This window comes from Acomys russatus, chromosome 16 (assembly GCF_903995435.1).
Source record: "Acomys russatus chromosome 16, mAcoRus1.1, whole genome shotgun sequence".
In the NCBI taxonomy this organism is placed as follows: domain Eukaryota; kingdom Metazoa; phylum Chordata; class Mammalia; order Rodentia; family Muridae; genus Acomys; species Acomys russatus.
This window is the reverse complement of record NC_067152.1, coordinates 23,002,411-23,021,646: the sequence shown is the minus strand read 5'-3', so window position 1 is coordinate 23,021,646 and position 19,236 is coordinate 23,002,411. Positions and strand designations below refer to the sequence as shown.

At 43.9% G+C, this 19,236-nt stretch overlaps 1 protein-coding gene and 1 non-coding gene across 3 annotated transcripts in view; both read right to left on the bottom strand.

Annotated features, from left to right (window-relative positions):
* Skap1 (src kinase associated phosphoprotein 1) overlaps positions 1-19,236 on the bottom strand; it is a 293,807-nt gene that overhangs the window by 113,407 nt on the left and 161,164 nt on the right. The gene's annotated exons all lie outside the window — the stretch shown is intronic.
* On the bottom strand, positions 7,488-7,558 carry Trnar-ccu (transfer RNA arginine (anticodon CCU)). The gene has a single exon. It is a non-coding gene; the product is annotated as a tRNA-Arg (tRNA).

The following is a 19,236-nucleotide window of genomic DNA, read 5'->3' as shown; positions in this document are numbered from 1 at the left end:
ACCTTGGTGCACCGACAAACTGTGCCGGGAAACCAGATGGTTTATTGTGCGGTGTGGCTGAGTGGCATTGCCCCCGGGAAGGGACACAGAGTGACTTTATCTTTTGCACCATGCACTGCTTATCTGACCTCCCACTCTGCAAAGGGTTAAATCTGAACGTGCCCTCGGTTCTCATAGCACCACATTTCGGGTCCCAGGTACTCAGAAGATATCGCCAGCTACACAGGAGGATGGTGTCCTTTGGAGACCAGCTGGGGTCAGGTAGATCTCAAAGGTTGCCTTAAGCAAGCACTAAATGATCAAAGTCCCCAGTGTACTGTGAGACAAGTCTCCATCTTCATAGACAATGGCTCCGTCCTCTTTTTTTTTTTTTTTAACAAGCATGAGGTCATGGGACGGATAAGCACGATTTCTATTGGCATTAGTTCCACCTTATATATTAAAAAGGTATTCGTTGTGCCCATTCACTCAGGGTCCAGGAGCATAAGGGACCCTGTTTCTTGGTGGGAGGCAGTAATATGAAGAACGGCTTACTTAGTCATCACTAGCCTCTAGCTGTGTTGGAACACCACACATGGGGCTCCTCAAGCAGGAAGTCGAAGGCAGGCCTGACCCCTGGATGAACCCGGTGCATTTTCGGGCAAGGGGCCTGATGTATCCCTAGGGACAGAGCTCTTCTGTGCCTGTGTCTGTGTGTTCAAGTTTACCCTTCTGTGCGCATGCGTGGGAGGAGGGTGCTATTGAAAGGAAGGATGGCGTGAAGGGTCTGGAAAATTATGAAAATTAGATCTTTTCCAGCAGGCTTCAAGCTCAATTTGGGCTGACAGCTCACGAACAGATCATCTGAAGTCTTAATAGGCCAATGCTGGCTCACTAGTTGGGTGGTTAAATCTTGCACATTTGTGCCACAGCTGACACCCAAAGCAGCCCCAGATGCCTCCCGATGGATGACGCAGATGAGCCTTATATTTAACATTCTTCCTCTTTGGGGAGGGCCCCACCAGGCACAACAAAACAAATCTAAAATCACACTTAGAACTTTTGACTACTAAAGAAACATTCCAGAATTCTTTTCGCAATCAGATACCCAGGAGCAGAAACCGCGTACAATTAGCGAGGCAGTTTAAAATATATTTAATATTGACGTCTTTCCGAAATATTTCTGAACCCGGCAATAAGAGATACTTCCAAGTGGTTTCTATTTTCAAAACCAATTGGCTAGAAAAAAAAAAAAAGTTGAGGGTTGGTTTTATTTATTTATTTTTCCTCTTCTACATTTAGTTACTTGTCCCCAAAGTACAGACTCCACCGCCTTCTACACTTTGGTAGTCATTTTGTAAAAAATGTCAAGGCTTCAAGGTTCTTGACATATCCTGAATTCGGAAAGAATGTGCTTCCTGAATATTCCTGATAATGCCTTGAGGACCACAGGGGTCAGCGGGTTGGGGAAGGCAGCATTTCCTGCTTGGAGGAAGACTGTGCCAGACACCTCAGAAACATTTTCTTGCTGTTTTTCTCTGTGTTTGCACTCTGTGTTTCCACTTGACGTTTCACGCAGGGGAAAGAACAGGCCAGCATCAGTCACCTGCTTGGCATCTGCCTTTCAGTGAGATGCTCATCTGCTTTGCCTCCCCCAGGCTTCTTTAACTGAATTAGCCATATTAAGTGCCTCGGTAGGCCAGGGAATGGGTGAGGTGATCAGCACCCGGGAAGGTATGGTAGCAGGGCATAATTCTGCCGGAGGAAAATGGACTCCCCGGCACATGGGCCTAAACTGCAGAGTAGCGGGGCCCTAAATCTCCGGCTACAGATTTACAGCCTCCATTCTCCGTCTTTACTGCAAATACAATCCGGCAGTAACGGTCTAACACAGCAACGCCATCACCAACTGGCTGATGGCTCACATAAAAGCAATGTCAACCAAACTCTATGAGTTTATAAAAGGGGACAAACCCTCAACAGTGACAAGAACATGAAACCTATTAACAATTTAAACACTCTTCATTTTTTATATCCCACCTTGAAGCTATTACTGCTGATAGAAGGCTCCTCCGTGGAGTTAACCACTGCACGGAAGGGTTAGGAGCCAGCTTAACTCTGAAGACAGGAGGCGACGTGGCTTGGATCATTTGATGCTGTGGTCTGGACCCTTGTTGATAGAAAGGCCACTTGCTAACATGTGGCTCAAAAGAAAGTCTCAGGGACGCGCAGCTTATACCCTGCTCTCGGGGAGTGCATTGGATAAACATGGGGCTGGACTCGCTGCTGTACTGAGCACTACAAGGTTTGGCCCTGTGTTCTGGAAACAACCTTAGCTTAGGGACTAGAGGAACTTCTGTGGGGAAAGTCAAGGCTCAGCTCTCAGGTTATGGTACTCAGTGTTCACTTGAGGTTCTTAGGACAGTGACGGTGCTAAGGCTTGAAGGGACATTCCCAGCAGAGAGTCCCACTTTGAGAATTGCCTCTCTATGAGCGATACTATAAAGTGTAGCTCGTCACACACTGTTACCTCCCAGGCTTTAGGTAGTCGGCTGCAGAACTGTAGCCAATTCATGAGACTCAACGACAGTGTCCCCCATTGAAAAATATTACTGTGGAGTTCTCTGGAGATGCCCAGGTCACCTTTGTTTGCCCCTTTCTATCCCCTGCCCCCAGTAAAAATGAAGGTAAGGATCTTAGAACTCACTCTGTAGGCCAGGCTGACCTCAAACTCTGTCTGCCTCTGCTTCCCGAGTGCTAGGATTGAAGGTGTGCACCACCACTGCCTGGCTGAAGATGGGGTCTTAAAGGAGACATGCAAGCTCATTGTTGGCTGAGTTACTCCCAGACTTAAGTTTACCCTTCTGTTCTGTAAGTCAGAAAAACTAATGAACTTCTCTGTGTGTGCATGTGTGTGTATGTGTGTGTGTGTGTGTGTGTGTGTGTGTGTGTGTGTGTGTGAGAGAGAGAGAGAGAGAGAGAGAGAGAGAGAGAGGGAGGGGGAGAGAGAGAGAGGGAGGGAGAGAATAAAATTTAGCAAACTGTTCATGTTTTAGACATGAGATCTTGAAAAGGAAAGAATTCTTGGTTTTGCAAAAGGGAAAAAGTCACACTGAACAGATTCATTGATGCCCACTCAAACAGTACTGGAGTTAAAGTCCTTGATTTACCTATACTATGCTGATTATTTGAGCAATTTAATATACAATTTCATCTGTACTAATAGGCCTAGGGGAAGCCACAAATAAAACCAAGGGAAAAAAAACTCATTCTGCAGTAAAATGGAAATACCATCAATACACAGAAAACACGGGTTTCAGCGATGTGTGAGCTGTTGTAAGGCAATTCCTAAATTTTTGGTACTTTCGAAAATGAATCGCCATCTCTAGACACTCCTAACCTGGACTGCTATAAAGAACGGGGTCATTTCGCTATGTTCTATTACACAAACAACAGTTTTGATCTGAGCGGGCACCACCTCTGTTGGCTTTAAGGGTCTGTAAAAGAAAAAAGTCGAGAGGCAGGAAAACATGAAAGCTAAGTGAAAGACAAGAAGCAAGGGACCAACTAAATGAAAGTTATTTTTCTCCACAAGGCAAGAAGTCAAGGTAGTATCATTCTAGCTAGAATAGGGTTAGGCAATGCTTAGCCCATTGGCCCACAGTGACCAGAATTAACATGGCTGTGCCTTCACAGTGGTTAGCAGCTAAGGAGGGAGCAGGAAGTGGGGCTGCCTTCCTGGAGCTACACAATCAATGGCAAGAAGGTGGCTTTCTCCAACTCCAGTCACAACCGTAAATACCACCCCATCCCCACATTCCAGTAACAAAGTCTTTCCTTCCTAGTCACTCCAAAACAAAGGGGCCAACGGAGGGCCCCGTTGGGTGGGAACGTCTTGAAATAAGCTATCACGTCCAAATGGAAGGAAGTCACAGGGGGGACTGACGCCATAAAGGCAGTTCTATCCTATTGAAACCAGCAGATGGGGGTCATAAACACTTCCTTCTCCTCGCTAACAGCCACCAGTCAGCCTCATCGTTAGCTGTAGCTTCCTGTCAGGCCATAAATACTTCTCACTCAAGCCCCACTCACAGCTGGGCCTTGCCAGGCCAGTTGACTTCCTGCTAAGCGTGCATTTCAGCCAACAGAAGTGGATGAGGAGAAGAAAGGAAGACACTGCTGATGACAGTGACGTGTATTAAAGGAGGCTTGGGGAGCACAGATGCTTAGCAACAGCCAGGAAGATGCACTTAGAGGAAGATGCTGCCCCAGGGAACGTGGGTCAGGGAATTTGTTTAAGATTACACAAACAAAAGACGATAAAAGAGCTGAAGAATATTATGGGCTCCTGTGGCTTCTTCTAGAGCAGCAGTTCTCAACCTGTGGGTCCGTGACCCTCTTGGGGGGCGGGGAGGGGGGTCACATAGCAGATCTCTTGCTTACCATTACCATTATGATTTGTAACAGTTAGCAACGTTGCATTTATGGAGTAGCAACGAAAATAATTTTTACGGTTGGGAGTCACCACAATGTGAGGAACTGAATTAAAGGGTGGCAGCAATAGGAAGGCTGAGACACACTGGTCTAGACGCTTGTCTTTGGTTCTGGCTCCTGTGCCCTAAGCTCGTATAGCAGAAAAGGACCAATGTGGGCGTAGTTCCAACCTGAAGCCCTTTGCTTATGCCAGAGCTGGAGAAAGACTGTACCCCTACCTCCAGATTTGGGCACAGAAGGAAGTGTGATGTTTGACCCTGTTCCTTCCTGGAGAGCAGTTTCATTCTTGTGAAAGCCCCCCGCCTGAGGGATTATTGGCAGCTCTGAGTACCTCCCATGGTAGAAACCCAGAGGACAGTAGCTGTTGTCCTCCCTCAGGTGGCTTCAGGAACTGTCCCTCCCTCTTGAATTTCAGGAATATTTATCATCTTCCAAAAGTAATTTTAGTGTTCATAAAGCCTAACCTACAATCTGGTTTTTAAATGTTTTATTCTATTGTCGCATTTATCTATTATTATCTATTTATTTGGTGGCTGTCAGAGGACTACTTGGGGGGAGCTGTTCTTTCTTTGCACATGCATTTTCAGCATCAGCATCAGGGTTAGGGTTAGGGCAGGTACTTTTACCCACTGAGCTCTTTCACTGGCCCTTGGTTCATTCTTTTTGAGACAGGCTCTTCCTATATAGCTCACAGACCAGGCTAGCCCAGAAACTGCTATGTAGCCCAGACTGAGCTCAAACTCACGACGATCCTCCTGCTTCCGTTTCCCAAGTATACAGTACCATGTTCAGCTTCTTCGTTTTATTTTAATTTTCTTTTCAGCGCTGAGAATTGAACCCAGGACCGTGTACTGGCTAGGCAGGCATTCTACCACTGAACCAAAGTCTCAGCTTTGAACTGTTTTCTAAAAGCAGCACTTTATGAGTACATTTTTTTTCTGAGACAGGGTCTTGCTATGTAGCCCAGGCCGTCCCCTCACTCATGATCCTCCTGCCTCAGCTGCCTGAGATCCAAGATCACAGGTATGTCTGTTTTTACCATGCGTGGCTCTCTGAACATATCCCGATAAAGCAGTTATTACCTTTGCATTTATCTTGATTTGTTTGGCTTTTTTATTATACAAGGTTACATAAGGCCATGTAACTCTCTATATGTGTAATGCCCTCTGAGTATATTTCCTTCTCTGGCCCCAGCCCAACTCCAAAGACTTCTTAAACAGCAGTGCTGGTGGCAGGCTGCTGAGGACAATAAATAAGTTTCTTGGTCACACAGGATTAAAGTGCCTTAGTTGTGCGTTGGCAATAATTTGTGTGCACTAGTTTAGTTTATTTAATCTTTTGGGTTTTGTGCGTGTTTTTAGTTACTGTTAGGTTTTAGAAGGCTTTTAGGTTAGCATACATGTTAATTATGTGAGTTTTATGATAGCTCCATACATGTATATAATATATTTGATGATAATCGTCCTGTTATTCTCTATTCCCTGCCTTATGTTGGTCCCCTCCTTCTTCCCAAATAGTGTCCCTTTCTTTCCTCTCTCTCTCTCTCTCTCTCTCTCTTTTTAAAGAGAGTATTTATTTATTTATTTATTTATTATGTATACAATGTTCTTCATGCACTCCAAAAGAGGGCACCAGATCTCATTACAGATGGTTGGGAGCCTCCATGTGGTTGCTGGGAATTGAACTCAGGACCTCTGGAAGAGAAGATGGTGCTCTTAACCTCTGAGCCATCATCTCTCCAGCCCCTCTTACATCTCTTTTAAGAGCATCTCAGGCAGGTGAGAGGGTTCAGCAGGTAAAGGTGCTTGCCTACAGGCCCGATGATCCAAGTTCTGTCTCTGGAACTCACACAGTGGAAGGAGAGAACTGACTCCTGAATTGTCCTCTGACCTCCACACTCACTCTGTTGAACGTGCGTAGGTTCATCACCCAGTGATAAATAGAATAAAGATTTGTCAGGTAGTGGTGGTGCACATCTTTAATCCCAGCACTCCGGAGGCAGAGATGGGTAGCTCTTTGTGAGTTCAAGGCGAGCCTGGTCTACAAAGCAAGTCCAGGACAGCCAGGGCTACATAGAGAAACTGTGTCTCGAAAAAAAGAAAAAAGAAAAATATAAAGATTTAGAAATGTAACCATGTGCATGAAAGAAGATGTTATTTGACTTTCTGAGTCTAGCTTATTTCACTTAACACAGTTCCATACTTTGCTAATTTTAAAGAGATTAAAAAAAAAAAAATGAAGACAGCATCAAGCTTACTCTGTTTCTTATTCTTTTTTTTTTTTTTAAATCAAGTTTACTAAGGTAATTACAATGAATAGGGCTCCCAGCCCTGACTGACATTTTACAGTCATGTGACTTTGAGAGAGTTATCCCTCTGTGCTTCCATGTCCTCATCTGTAAACCTGCTGCAGTGACAACTCTCTTCTCACTAAGAGCCTAGGTCACTGTCAGGGCTACACACACCTTTAACCTTTGTACAGAAAGGAAGGCCTAGGCAACTTAGTCATTTGAATGCTACTGAAAGCCAGAAATATTGATTACATAAATGAGCTTCAGTTAAGCTGCACATCAGACCTCACTCAGACTGGCATTCTGTAAGTTAGGCAGGTCTCCTCCTGCTCCGAGAGTCACCCTTGCAAATGGGGTGATTAGCTGGTTTTCCCTGGACACACCTTGTATTTCTCCATGCTGTCTCTTGTGGATGTAGCCCCCTTTGCTCTGGAATATTCCATTCCTACTTCTAGCCTCCTCTGTCCACCAGTGGAAAAGGCACCTTAGCACAGTCCTTATTTCATCTTATCCTCCAAGGCCTCTTTTTTGGGGAGTATCTTCATGTACCATGGTGAATCTGGGATAAAAGAGCTTAATTTTTTAAAATTAAAATAATTTTGTGTGTATGAGTGTTCTCTCTGCATGTATGTTAGCACATCATGTGCTAGCTTAGTGCCCATAGAGGTCAGAAGATGGTGTTGGATCCCCTGGAACTGAGTTTATAGATGGTTATGAGCCACCATGGAGATGCTGGGAATCAAACCCAGGTCCTCTGGAAAAGGAGTCCAGTGCTCTTGACCACTGAGCCATCTCTTCAGCACAGGAGCTGGAAGAACCTTCAAGATCCACTGGTCTGGCCTCAGGAGATGGCTCAACTGTGTAAAGTACCCTGCATAAGCATGAGGACCTGAGTTTGGATCCCTAGCACCCTCACAAAAATCTGGGTGTGGCAGCTCTCATCCGTAGTCCTGGCCCTGGTCGGGCAGAGAGAGACAGCCAGTTTAGTTGAGTTGGTGAGCATCAGGTTCAGCAAGGAACCCTGATTCAAAAAGAAGGGGAGCAATTAAGGAAGATACTCTATGTCAACCTTTGGGTGCCAATACAGACACACATACACACACACACAGACACACATATACAAACACACACATACACACAGACACACACATAGACACACACACATACACACAAACACACACATGCACACAGATACACACACATACACACATATACAAACACACATACACACAGATACACACACACAGACACACACACAGACACACACACAAACACACACATGCACACAGATATACACACATACACACATATACAAACACACATACACACAGATACAAACACAGAGACACACACACACACACACACACACACACACACACAAGACTTAAACTTCTCCTTTTACTAAGGCTTGCAGAGGTAAGAGTATTTGCCCAAAGGCGCCATGCCACCGTTTAGACCATAGCATGAGTCTCCTAACAGGACCAAATCACCGAGAATGACTTGCCTCCCGACCCTCCTCATCGTGCAGTCTGCACTGGCTGCCCCACCTTCCCGCCCCCAGAGCTCTGGTGATGCCTATAGCACCTGTCACACAGCTTTCTGCATGAGTCCTTTGAACTCATCTTACGTCTCTCCTAGCTACGTCTGTACTTCTGAAAGAGTGCTTTGAGCAGGGCCTGTAACCAGGAAGCGCCTGGTAAATATTTGCTGAATTAAAGTGCAAACGTACACAGTGAGGGTATTAACCCCTCCCACGCTGTGCACTTATACTTTCACAGCTCAGTGGTCTTCCAGCTATCTGAACGGTATCCATCTGAATCAAACTGTCGATAAGTGGCTCTCCAGAAGAGCCTGGGTAAGCTACCACCCACTCCCAATACTTCCCCTTCTTCACAAAGGTTTCTGAGCATGCGCCGTGGGCATTTCATTACAAAAGCCCCACAAGAGATCCTGGACCCGTTCTTGAGCAACCACGGTGACCAAAACCATGCCTTCCAATGAACTGCACTGCCTTGGGAAGGGAGAACTGTATACACCACAGCTAGTCCATGGACTAAGAACACGGCCTGCTAGCCACAGCAGATGGCGTGGGAAAGGGGTCCAGAGGCAGGGGAGCAACAGGAAAACGCCAGTACCAGAGAGTGGGTCTTACGTTGTGTCTGTAATGGGCTTCGCTTTGCAGACAACCCCAGTGCATCTGATGTGCTGCCCTCTGTCATTCATTCCCCTTGTTCTATAATTTTGGGTAGGCTCCTTTCTTTTCCCCATGAACGTTTTGGTTACTGGCCCACATTTGCCCGGATACTATTACCCATGTGTTTTGCCAACTACAGACAGACATGGTGGTAGTATATGAGGCATTTTGAATTTTCCCGAAAGGTGCTTTCATCTCCTTTCCCCTCCAACAAACTCAGAAATGAAATGTCCAGTGCAAACGGTATGCACGGGACACACCGGACACAACAGCTGTCCTTGGATTTTGTAGCTCGGGCTCACTTTGGTCCTGGAATCTCTCTCCATGAATTTTCCCCAGTGATGGAAATCTGTTATAATATTCTCCTTTGTCATGCTAATCGCAATCTATAATTGTTATTTATTGGTTTAATTTTTTTATTGTCAGCTTTCCCAATAGGACACACAATTCCACGAGGACATGGGCCTCAGATGTCTTGTTCCTTCACAGTGCCCATTGAATAAGAAGTTACTCTGATGATCAAAAATATCATTTCTGTTAAGGCAAAGAAACTGGTGTGGTGGCGCATGCCTTTAAGCACAGCACTTGGAAGGCAGGGGCAGGTGGATGTCAGTGAGTTTGAGGCCAGCCTGATCTACAGAGTGAGTTCCAGGACAGCCAGAGCTGTTACACAGAGAGAATCCGTCTCAAATAACCAAAAATAATTGTGATACTTCTTCATTAAGTAATCATTATTTTTTTTCATTAAGTAATTATTGAATGCGTTCTCTGTAAGGAGGATGCATTAAGGACTGTAGGCAAGAACTGATGCTGTGGCTTTGTGTGTTTGTTACCAAGCTTTGACAATCTGAGTTTCATCTCTGGAACCCAAGTCGTGGAAGGAGAGAGAGAGAGAGAGAGAGAGAGAGAGAGAGAGAGAGAGAGAGAGAAGGGTGCTGAGGGAGAGGGAGAGGAAGGAAAGGAAGAGGGAGAGAGAGAAAATAAATAAATAAATTTAGAAAAGAAACAACAACAACAAAACCCCTGCAGGAAATAAGAAGTTTAAGATATAATCCTTGGCCTCTGGAGGCCTTTGCGATTACAGCAATACAATACTAATATGAAACAGCAAATGAGAGACTAGAGAGATGCTCAGTGGTTAAGATCACTGGCTGCTCTTGTGGAGGACCAAGGTTCAGCATCCAACACCCATAGGGTAGCTCATAACCATTTGTAACTACAGTTCTAGGGGATCCAATGCCCTCTTTTGTCTTCCCTGGGTACGAGGAACACAACGTGGCACACAGATACACATGTAAGCAGAACACCCATGTACGAGAAACAGAAAACAAAATAAAAATTGCAGCAAGTAACAAGTCCAGAAACAGTACTGCAGTTAACATGTGCTCTTAGCAGGAGAAATCACCTCACGTCGCTGCTGCTGGAAGGAAAGGCTCCTGGGGTGGCATTCTGAGCTGAAGATAAACTTCTACCAAAGAGAAGGGCTCACAGAGAACTTAAGAGAAAGATCACATAGCTGAAGCCAGCTGTAACATCCCCCAATTTTAGATAATAAAACTGAACTGGAAGAGAAGAATGTGTTAAGGTCCTCCAGTAGATAGTAGCTTGTCAAAACAGAATAGTTCAATTAGACGGCTGGACTGGCCCCCATGGCAAGTTTTTTACTGGCTTTATGTATGTTTAATCACATTCAGTTGGTCTTGGCTCTCTCAGCATCAGTCCCATTAGAATTTAAAAGGTCAAGTTTCAAAAGCCTAAAAAAAAAAAAGTGATTTAGAATAGAAATGCCAACTTAACCTTAACCACAGCTAAATCACGCTGTAACGGTATTGAAAACCGTGCCTTGTTATAAAACACGTGGATACAAGGCGGCTAAAACTTAGCCAATCTTTTCCGATGTTATGTTTTAGAAAAATTAAAAAAAACCCACACATTGTAATATTGAAAAGCACAAATTAAATTTGGCTAAAAAAATTATGGCTCTCTGATAGCTGCTGACACATTTCGCTTATCTGGGAGCAGACAGGAGCCTCATAAGCGACCTCGGGAGGCGATGAAGACTGAACAACACGGAAAAGGGAGGCTTGTCCTGAAAAAGACACAGATCAGCTACAGCTCCAAGGGTGAGAGGGCATTTATTGCCCTTGCTTTGCACCTGCATATCCGGGCAGAGTCCTTTCATGCAGAATGTCTCCTAGTTTCTGTCCCTACGCCTCAACTGCCCCCTCAATGCTTGTGTCTGCTTTCGTTGACTGCGTTCTGTGGTTTATATTATATATATAAAAAATGAGCCTAGACTGTTATATTCTATGGTTATTTGTAGGGATCATTGTCCCCTTTCCTCATTTGAAATTTTTTTCTTGCCCCTCTCCCTAAAACTGAAAGGCCAAACACTAGCTTAAATTTATAAGCTTCTCCCTTTCCTAAAACAAACCAAACCAAACATTCTGGGGCATTGTTTATTTAAAATCATCATTCTTTATTTTTTATAATCACCTCTGTGATATAACCCATCCAGCAGGAATTATAGTTTCATTTCTGATAGTTCTACACCTGCAGACAGAGAGGGGATTAAAAAGTGGATTAAGAAATGTCATCATAAAGCAGGCAGAGTCCCCAGGGAGAGGGCTTGGGGGACAAGAAACTTAGTATCTATAGAAGGTGCCAAATGGCAATAAAACCAAAATGGGAAGCCATGGAAATAAAATAAGTGTGCATTAAAAATATATTTGGGCCAGCTCCTCTGTGCTTGTGTTTCGTAATATTAACTGTTTAAACCTGCTTAAAATGAGAGCTCTGAGTTCTCGAAATCCTTTAATTCGGTTAAGCATCCGCTACCCTGAAAGGACTCCACGGCATCCCATAAAACATTATTTATCTGCGTGCGTTAACTGCACGATACTGTAATTTCCAGAATAAATGCTGGGTGTAAATTGTTGTTTATGTTGGATGCTGACTGTCTTTACGAGAAACAAAGTGAAAACGGAATCTTCACAGCTTTATTTCTTCCGTTAAAGTCGATTCTACAGCAGGAAACACGCCTGGTGGAGTTTCTTAATGAACGCTTATAAAGACTGTTGGTTAAAACGGAGTGTGTGGAATCACCTCCGAATGCATGCCCTCTTTAAGTCTGCGTTCTTTTCGCTTAAATCAAGCCAAATTAAAGCAAAGCGGCGCCATTCACACAGTTATGGTTAAGGGTCTGCCAGCATTGTTATGCAAAGGCTTGTTGTAAGACGTTTATAACTGCAAAGGAATGAAAAAGTAGACAAATGAAGCCAGAGCAAACCAAAAAAAAAAAAAAAAAAAAAAAAAAAGAAAAGAAAAAGAAAAAGAAAAAAAAGGAGGAGGTGGCAAGGAAGCTTCATTATAGAGGAGGGACATCTGGAAACAACTTGTTTTTATTTATCTCTAATGACTTTTAAAAGTCTGTCTTGGGGCAAGAGATATAGACATCTTAGTGATTTAACACATTAGGTTGGGATTTTCTTGGTTTTCCAAAATAATAGCTTTCAAAAGCATTTCAACCATAAAATTGATTAAAACATGAACTTCTCTGTGTGCTTGTGTTTTCTGGGACATTAGATATTACAGATTTTATTGCACTGCCTGACCCCCCGCCCACCCCCACCCCACCACAGCTATACACAAAACACACAGTGAAAATTATTCCCTTTTCTTACAAACAGAGCTCAAGCCATGGAGCAGTTAAGAGGGTTCGAAGGTCAAATGCACGTAGGGCTAGGCAGCATTGTTAAGATGTTTCTGTGTGAGTTGATGGACACTCAGTGATTGGAAATGTCCGAACTCCAGAAATAGAGTCTGCATATGAGTAGGCGGTCTTTCGGTGAGTGCATAGCACAGCCATTGAGCATTTCTTCCAGAGAGCAGTTATTGCGCAGATTGGAAGGCCCAGAATTTTCTGTGCCCAAGCAGCAGCTGCACCTACCTGATAAAACTGATGATGCTTCCTGAGCGATTATGACTTATCAGGTCAGTGACCAACACACTATAAAATAGATTCTAACAGCCCCCCAAAGGGTTGATATGGACTCTTGAGTAAATAATATATGAGAGAGAGAGAGATAGAGAGATAGATAGATAGAGAGAGAGAGAGAGAGAGAGGGAGGGAGGGAGGGAGGGAGAGAGAGAGAGAGAGAGAGAGAGAGAGAGAGAGAGAGAGAGAGAGAGAGAGAGAGAGAGACATGAGTGACCTGGAGACCTGGATTGTTCAGTTGTTGTGGGTCAGGAAGGCAGGATCTCTGATCTTAACGCTGTGGTTTTCAAGACCAAAAGCCAACTAAAGAGATGGTCTTGTTTACAGTGAAAAAGAGAGGCCCGCCCCCATGACAGAACTAAAGGATTTTCCAGTATATTCCTCTCTGCCCTGGGCCTTATGTAAGTTGTGAACTGGTGTGACTTTTGTTACGTTTTCAGGTACGTCAGAGGAGGCAGCCAAGGACTTCTGGGAAAGTCTACTCATCCTTATCATGAACGCTAAGTAGAGGAGCGCCAAGATGACATTTTAGTGTCTTGCTCTACTCAAGACCGTAATGAACAGAATTGCCATTGGAGATGCTACGGGGAACATAAAGGATTTTCAGGGAGCTGAAATTCAAGGAATTTTGCTACCGTGAGAAAAATGGCCAAAGTTTAAATAGTGTGAGCATGTGTGTGCGCGGGCGCACACGTGCGCGCGCGCGTGTGTGTGTACGTACAGGGTGAGATGAGGAGGAACTTTGATCTATCTCCTGTGCTTAAGACAAGTGTTTTTAATTGCATCAGCTTCCCTGAGGTCTCAGTTGCTTTATTGCTGGAGCCAATGCCACAGTTTGATAGCATCTGTAGTTGGAATTAATTGTATTTGCTTGCAGGTCTTGAAAAACTGGACACAAGCCGCTGCTCAGAGTTTTTATTTTATTTTATTATTTTATTTATTTATTTAGGTTTTTCTGAGACAAGAGCTCTCTACAGAATCTTGGCTGCCCTGGAACTCATCAGGCTGACCTCAAACTCACAGAGATATATATGCATGCCTGCCTCTGCCACCCACGGCCCTGTGACCCAAACCCCAACCCCACTGCCCCCAGTGCTAGGATTAAAGGTGTGCACTACCACATCTGACTTGATCAGGTTTTAAGACCACAGAACGGGTAGCATCATGATGGCTCCTGGTAGAGCCCTATCCTGGTCTTCTGGTCGTTTCTTGGGTCGAGAGCATGGTGTAATCTCAGTAGGTTTTAGATTGTGAGCTACCCTAGCTGTCACCACAGGGGAGGCTCCGGGCCTTTCTCTGGAGTTGTGCATGAGCTGGGTAGAAAGAAAGTGGCCTGAGGCCGAGGCACAGATGAGATGTTCCTACAAGGCTCCTCTGGAGTCCAACGGGACACTTAGGTGTCAAATTCTTTTTAAATGTTTCCCAGACTAATTTTTGAGGGAGAGAGAGAGAGAGAGAGAGAGAGCCAGACTTGGGTTTTCCAGCAATAGCAAGGCCATAAGGAGACAAGGGAAGATGCAACCTAAAAATTCAGATGGCCTTATACAGATGAGCATGGCATGTTTGCCAGACAACCTACACCACTCTTGACTTGAGACAGTGCTAGCCATTTTATGAGCAATGGCTTCATTTCCCTCGGAAATTACACACATGGCATTTCTTGGTGTGTGTTTATAGGCAACATACAATGGTGGTTGTTTTCTCCAAGAGGATCCAAAGTAGGTGTGGGCTAGGGTGGCTACAAGAGACTTCTTTTAGGCATAGGTGAAGGCCTTATCTCTTGTGCCTTCTAACCTGGACCCTGCTGTGTTCTCTTGTGAGCCCTCCAGTACACAACCACGGAAGAGCCCAGAGCCAATGCCGTCCCACACCTTTCCCACGTCCCTTGGAGAAATCAAGACATGCTTTAGCTGTCACCAAAGGGAGGCAAAGGAGCAGAGTTCAGATAAACTTTTGATAAAGTGTCACAGCAAACCCCTCATCAGAAGGTAGGAAAGGTCACGCCGTTTAAAAAAAAAAATAATAAGAAAATATAACTGCTTTCTTATGAGGGAAATATTATGAGTTCTTCCCTTTTCCCAGCTTTTATGGAAGGAGATTCTGCCAGTTCCTTCAGAAAAAAAGAAGAAAAAGTAGTTTTAAAATGAGATTATGCACCTTCAGGGTGCCATTAGGAAGTTTTACTGTACTGAGATGACATGGGAGCTCTGGAATTAATAACCCTGAGATGCTTCAAACCTGCAATAGCAATTATTGTACTACGTGTCCCTGGATAAATAATAGGGCCATTCAACTAATTAGCTTCAATGATTTCAGCTCCCTGTAAATTCTCTCTCACTCGGCTATAAAAATAACACTAGGAAAACTTTTGGTAAGAGAAAGTTGTGGGGTTTTTTTTTTTGAGATGTTTTCTTTTGGTTTGCCCCTGTCCGTCCATAATACATCATGTGTAGAGTGACGGCCGCATCCAAGGACCAATGTAGAATACAATACACAAAAGCAGCGTATGATTAATTGCCCCAGGCCAAAATTGAACCTATTGATTCAGGTCTCTAATTCTTGGCTTCCACAGGAAGCAAAAATAAATACTTTGGGCAACTGGTTTCTTGATACATAGCGTAAGCCATCTTATCTGCATGGACCCTTGGACACAAGCCCCAAGTGCGCCTATACACATATCCAAAGATAAAATGCAAGGATTGTTTACATCACTACCACAGCCCGTCAACACTGTTATTTCACAGGGGTTTGATTTTTGATATGTTAGCTTCCTCATGGTGGGTCTGAACATTGCTTCATTCGTTTGCATTGACGGTAGACCCACTAGATCCCAGTTGTACGTCAATTTACACAAATGCGGTATTGTTCACTCTTAAAGTGACAAGGGCTCCCCTCTATTTCTGCCACCTAGAAACACTTTTTTAAATTCTGTATGTTCTAAGTGTCTAAACCTCCATAACATATGCAATTCTAACACCAGGATCAAGGGCCAGAAGTTTTTCCAATATGGCCCAGGAGACCTGAACTTTTCTCAAAGCTTTTGGGGGCTTGTTTTCCTTCTCTTTTGGGGGAGCTGTGGAGGTTTCTTCTTTTCCCTTCCTGGGAATCTCTTTACTCAGGGAGATGAATCAGAAGCTCCTCCCACACACGCACGCATGCCCCGGGCTAGCACCCCTCCTTCAAATGTCAGACGTCATCACAGATAGGCGAGGCGGGAGGGAATGCTTCATTCCTGGTGAAGAAATGGTGAGGAAAAGTCTGAAGCCTCTTTATGAGCTTGTTTTTTAATTAACAGAAGATAATTATAATTAAAGCCAGACAAAATGACTGGATGTTAAATCAGAATGATGCCTATCTGTTTGTATTCATTAAATGTGACCTGCACCACTTTCGGGGGTCTCCCACTATGCTCGGCTACTTACGGGCAACTTCCTTTCTTTTTTATTTACTTACTTTGCCACATAAACAAGGATTTTTTTTTCCTTTTAAGTATCAGTATTCATTAAATACATCTGTAGAGGCAACTGCATGTCATACAAGAGGAAGAACGCTGTCTAACAGAAAGGAATACAGAAAAGCGAAACCACCTTGACGTCCTTCTAAAACATCACATAATTACTAAGTTCAACATTGTTTTCTTAAGATGGATGATCATGTAATCTAGCAAAGAGACTAAGTTTCTAATTAAAAATTTAAGTGTTAAAATGTTTCTGAGTGTAAAATATGGCCAGGAGACCTTATAGTTTTTATTATATACTGTTCCACGGCAGTCAAACATTCTGGTCTTTCCACCTCCAGCCTGCGCCTTAAGACGTACCCAGGTTGTAGCGTCAAGCCCTGTCATTTTTCTTCGGAAGAGATCTGCAGCCTCAGCTTGTGAGAAATGCAGTCAGCTCACCCTGGGAGAATATAAGTCATAACGTTTGCTTTGGAAATCTATTTTATCCAATATTTCTCAATGAAATAAATTGTATAAATGAAATAAAACTGACACCGCAATATTTACAAAAGCACGTCTGCCTGTGCAGTGCCTGGCTACCTCTGGGTTTGCTTTCCTGTTCAGCGTAGCAGGCAACAGAGCAAAGGGGCAAAGCTCCTGCAAAGATGCACTTTAAAAATCTATATAAGTAAGTTTATAAAAACAGCCATACTTTTGCCCTCACTTGTTTTCCCTGTTCGTTTGTTACCCTTTCTTTGATCCTTTGTAGAAACGTGTGGCAGGTAAGACAGGTATATGACAAAAACTAAAAGGTCTACAGGTCACTTTTCACACTAAGGGACATTTTAACATTTGAATTTTTAACCAGTAAGTGTGTGTATGCATATATGTATGTTTGCATGTGGGTGTATGTAGTATGTGTGTATGTCCATATGTATTTGTCTGTACATATGTGTGTGTATGTATGCGTGTGTATGTTTCTGTGTGTTGTGGGTATGTCTGTATATATGTACAGAGTTAGGAAAAGGAGATCTAGAGAGTAAAGAGAAGTATTTAAGTCAATCAGTTCCATATAAACAATGTAAGTGCTCAAATGGTATAATCCACACTAAATAATAAAAATGCAAAAATACTTGACTTTCATAGGAGAAGATGAATCAGTGGAAATGGAGTATGGACATAAAGAAACACATAGCAAAAAGATGATTTTTACTTTTTTTTTTTGGTTTTTCGAGACAGGGTTTTTCTGTGTAGCCTTGGCTGTCCTGGACTCGCTTCGTAGACCAGGCTGGCCTCGAACTCACAGCGATCCGCCTCCCTCTGCCTCCCGAGTGCTGGGATTAAAGGCGTGCGCCACCACCGCCCGTCCGGCTTTTTAATATCAAATGTTTACGTAAATGGGAACAAACATCTTTTCAGGGTTCTATTTCGGTGTGCGCTCCTTCCAGCCCGTGGCCTCACACCCTCGACCACAAGCCTGCCACGGGCATTCCAGTCTTTCTTACACAGCTCTCAGCAGCGCATTCAGAACTTCATGTGGAGGAACTGCTCCCCCCCCCCCCACCCCCCGGCACTCCATGAAACCCCTTTAGCTGAGAAGGGCGCGTGGGGCTCATGTGCTTACTGACGCCGAGGAAGGAAAGGTAAAGGACTCTGCCTGTGATAGGAAGAAGTGGGTAAAGTGAGACTTTCCTCTGAGGACTCCTTGGGCAGTGGGTGGCAGGGAAGGGAAGTGCCCGTCTATGAATAAAGATATTTCTAGGAATGGTAAGTGGGCGTGCATTATTAATGGCTGTAAAATACATCTCAATACGGAGAGCAAAGTGGCCACATCTCAAGATGGAGCGGAGACAGGACCAGAGTCACTTTGCCCAAACACTGTTGAATGCTCCTGTGACTTTGGAAGACACAAAATATCCCAGAAAGCCAGAGGGTTTGGGGTGTTGATGAGTCCACTCAGCCAAGGAGAAGGATGGTAATGAAGAATTGATATCTAGTGAAGATATTGGAACACCGTGGGGGTGTTATTTTGATAATCTCAGTTTTTAAAAATCCACACACTATATATTTATTTAGCATCTTGTCAAGCCAGGCACGGTGGCAACTGCCTTTAATCCTAGAGGGAGGTGGGTCTCTGTGAGTTTGAGGCCACTCTTGTTTACAAAACAAGTTCCAGGACAGCCAGGACTGTTATACAGAGAAACCCTGTCTCGAAAAAACAACCACAACAAGAAAAAAAAAAAAAAGTTAGCATAGTGTCAATTTAAAATATTGTGCCTGAAAAATGGCTGTCTTACAAAATGTAAAAGCAAGTTATGTCACCTATAAAGTCTGGAAAATGCTGTCATTTGCTCAAGATTGGGGAAAACTTACAGATCCCAGACTTTCTACGCCCTATCACTTACAACCAAAACCAAAACCAAACAAAAAGCCAACAAACAACCAAAACTTAAAAAAAATTTTTTTTTTCTTTTGTAAACATCCGCTAACACAAACACTTGCCCAGGTCCAGCCCCTATACATCTTGGTGAACTTCCGCGCATTTAGAACGGCCTTTCTGAGCCCATGGAGCATCCGATCCCACGCCCGGTCCCAGCCAGTAGCTATGATCTCTGTTCATATAGTCTGAGGCTCAAACGCTTCTCTTTTCCTGTTTACCTGCATCTCCAAATCTCTACCCAAATGGCATTTAGCCGTTGGCTCTCTCTCAAACGCAGATCTTACACTGTGGAACCTGTGCAATTACAGTGAGTACGGCAAGACAGACGGAGTGGAAGATGGTCCGGCAACAGGTGGTTATGGCGTTCAGGCTTAGAACTTATGCTCAGTTTTATTATGAAGGG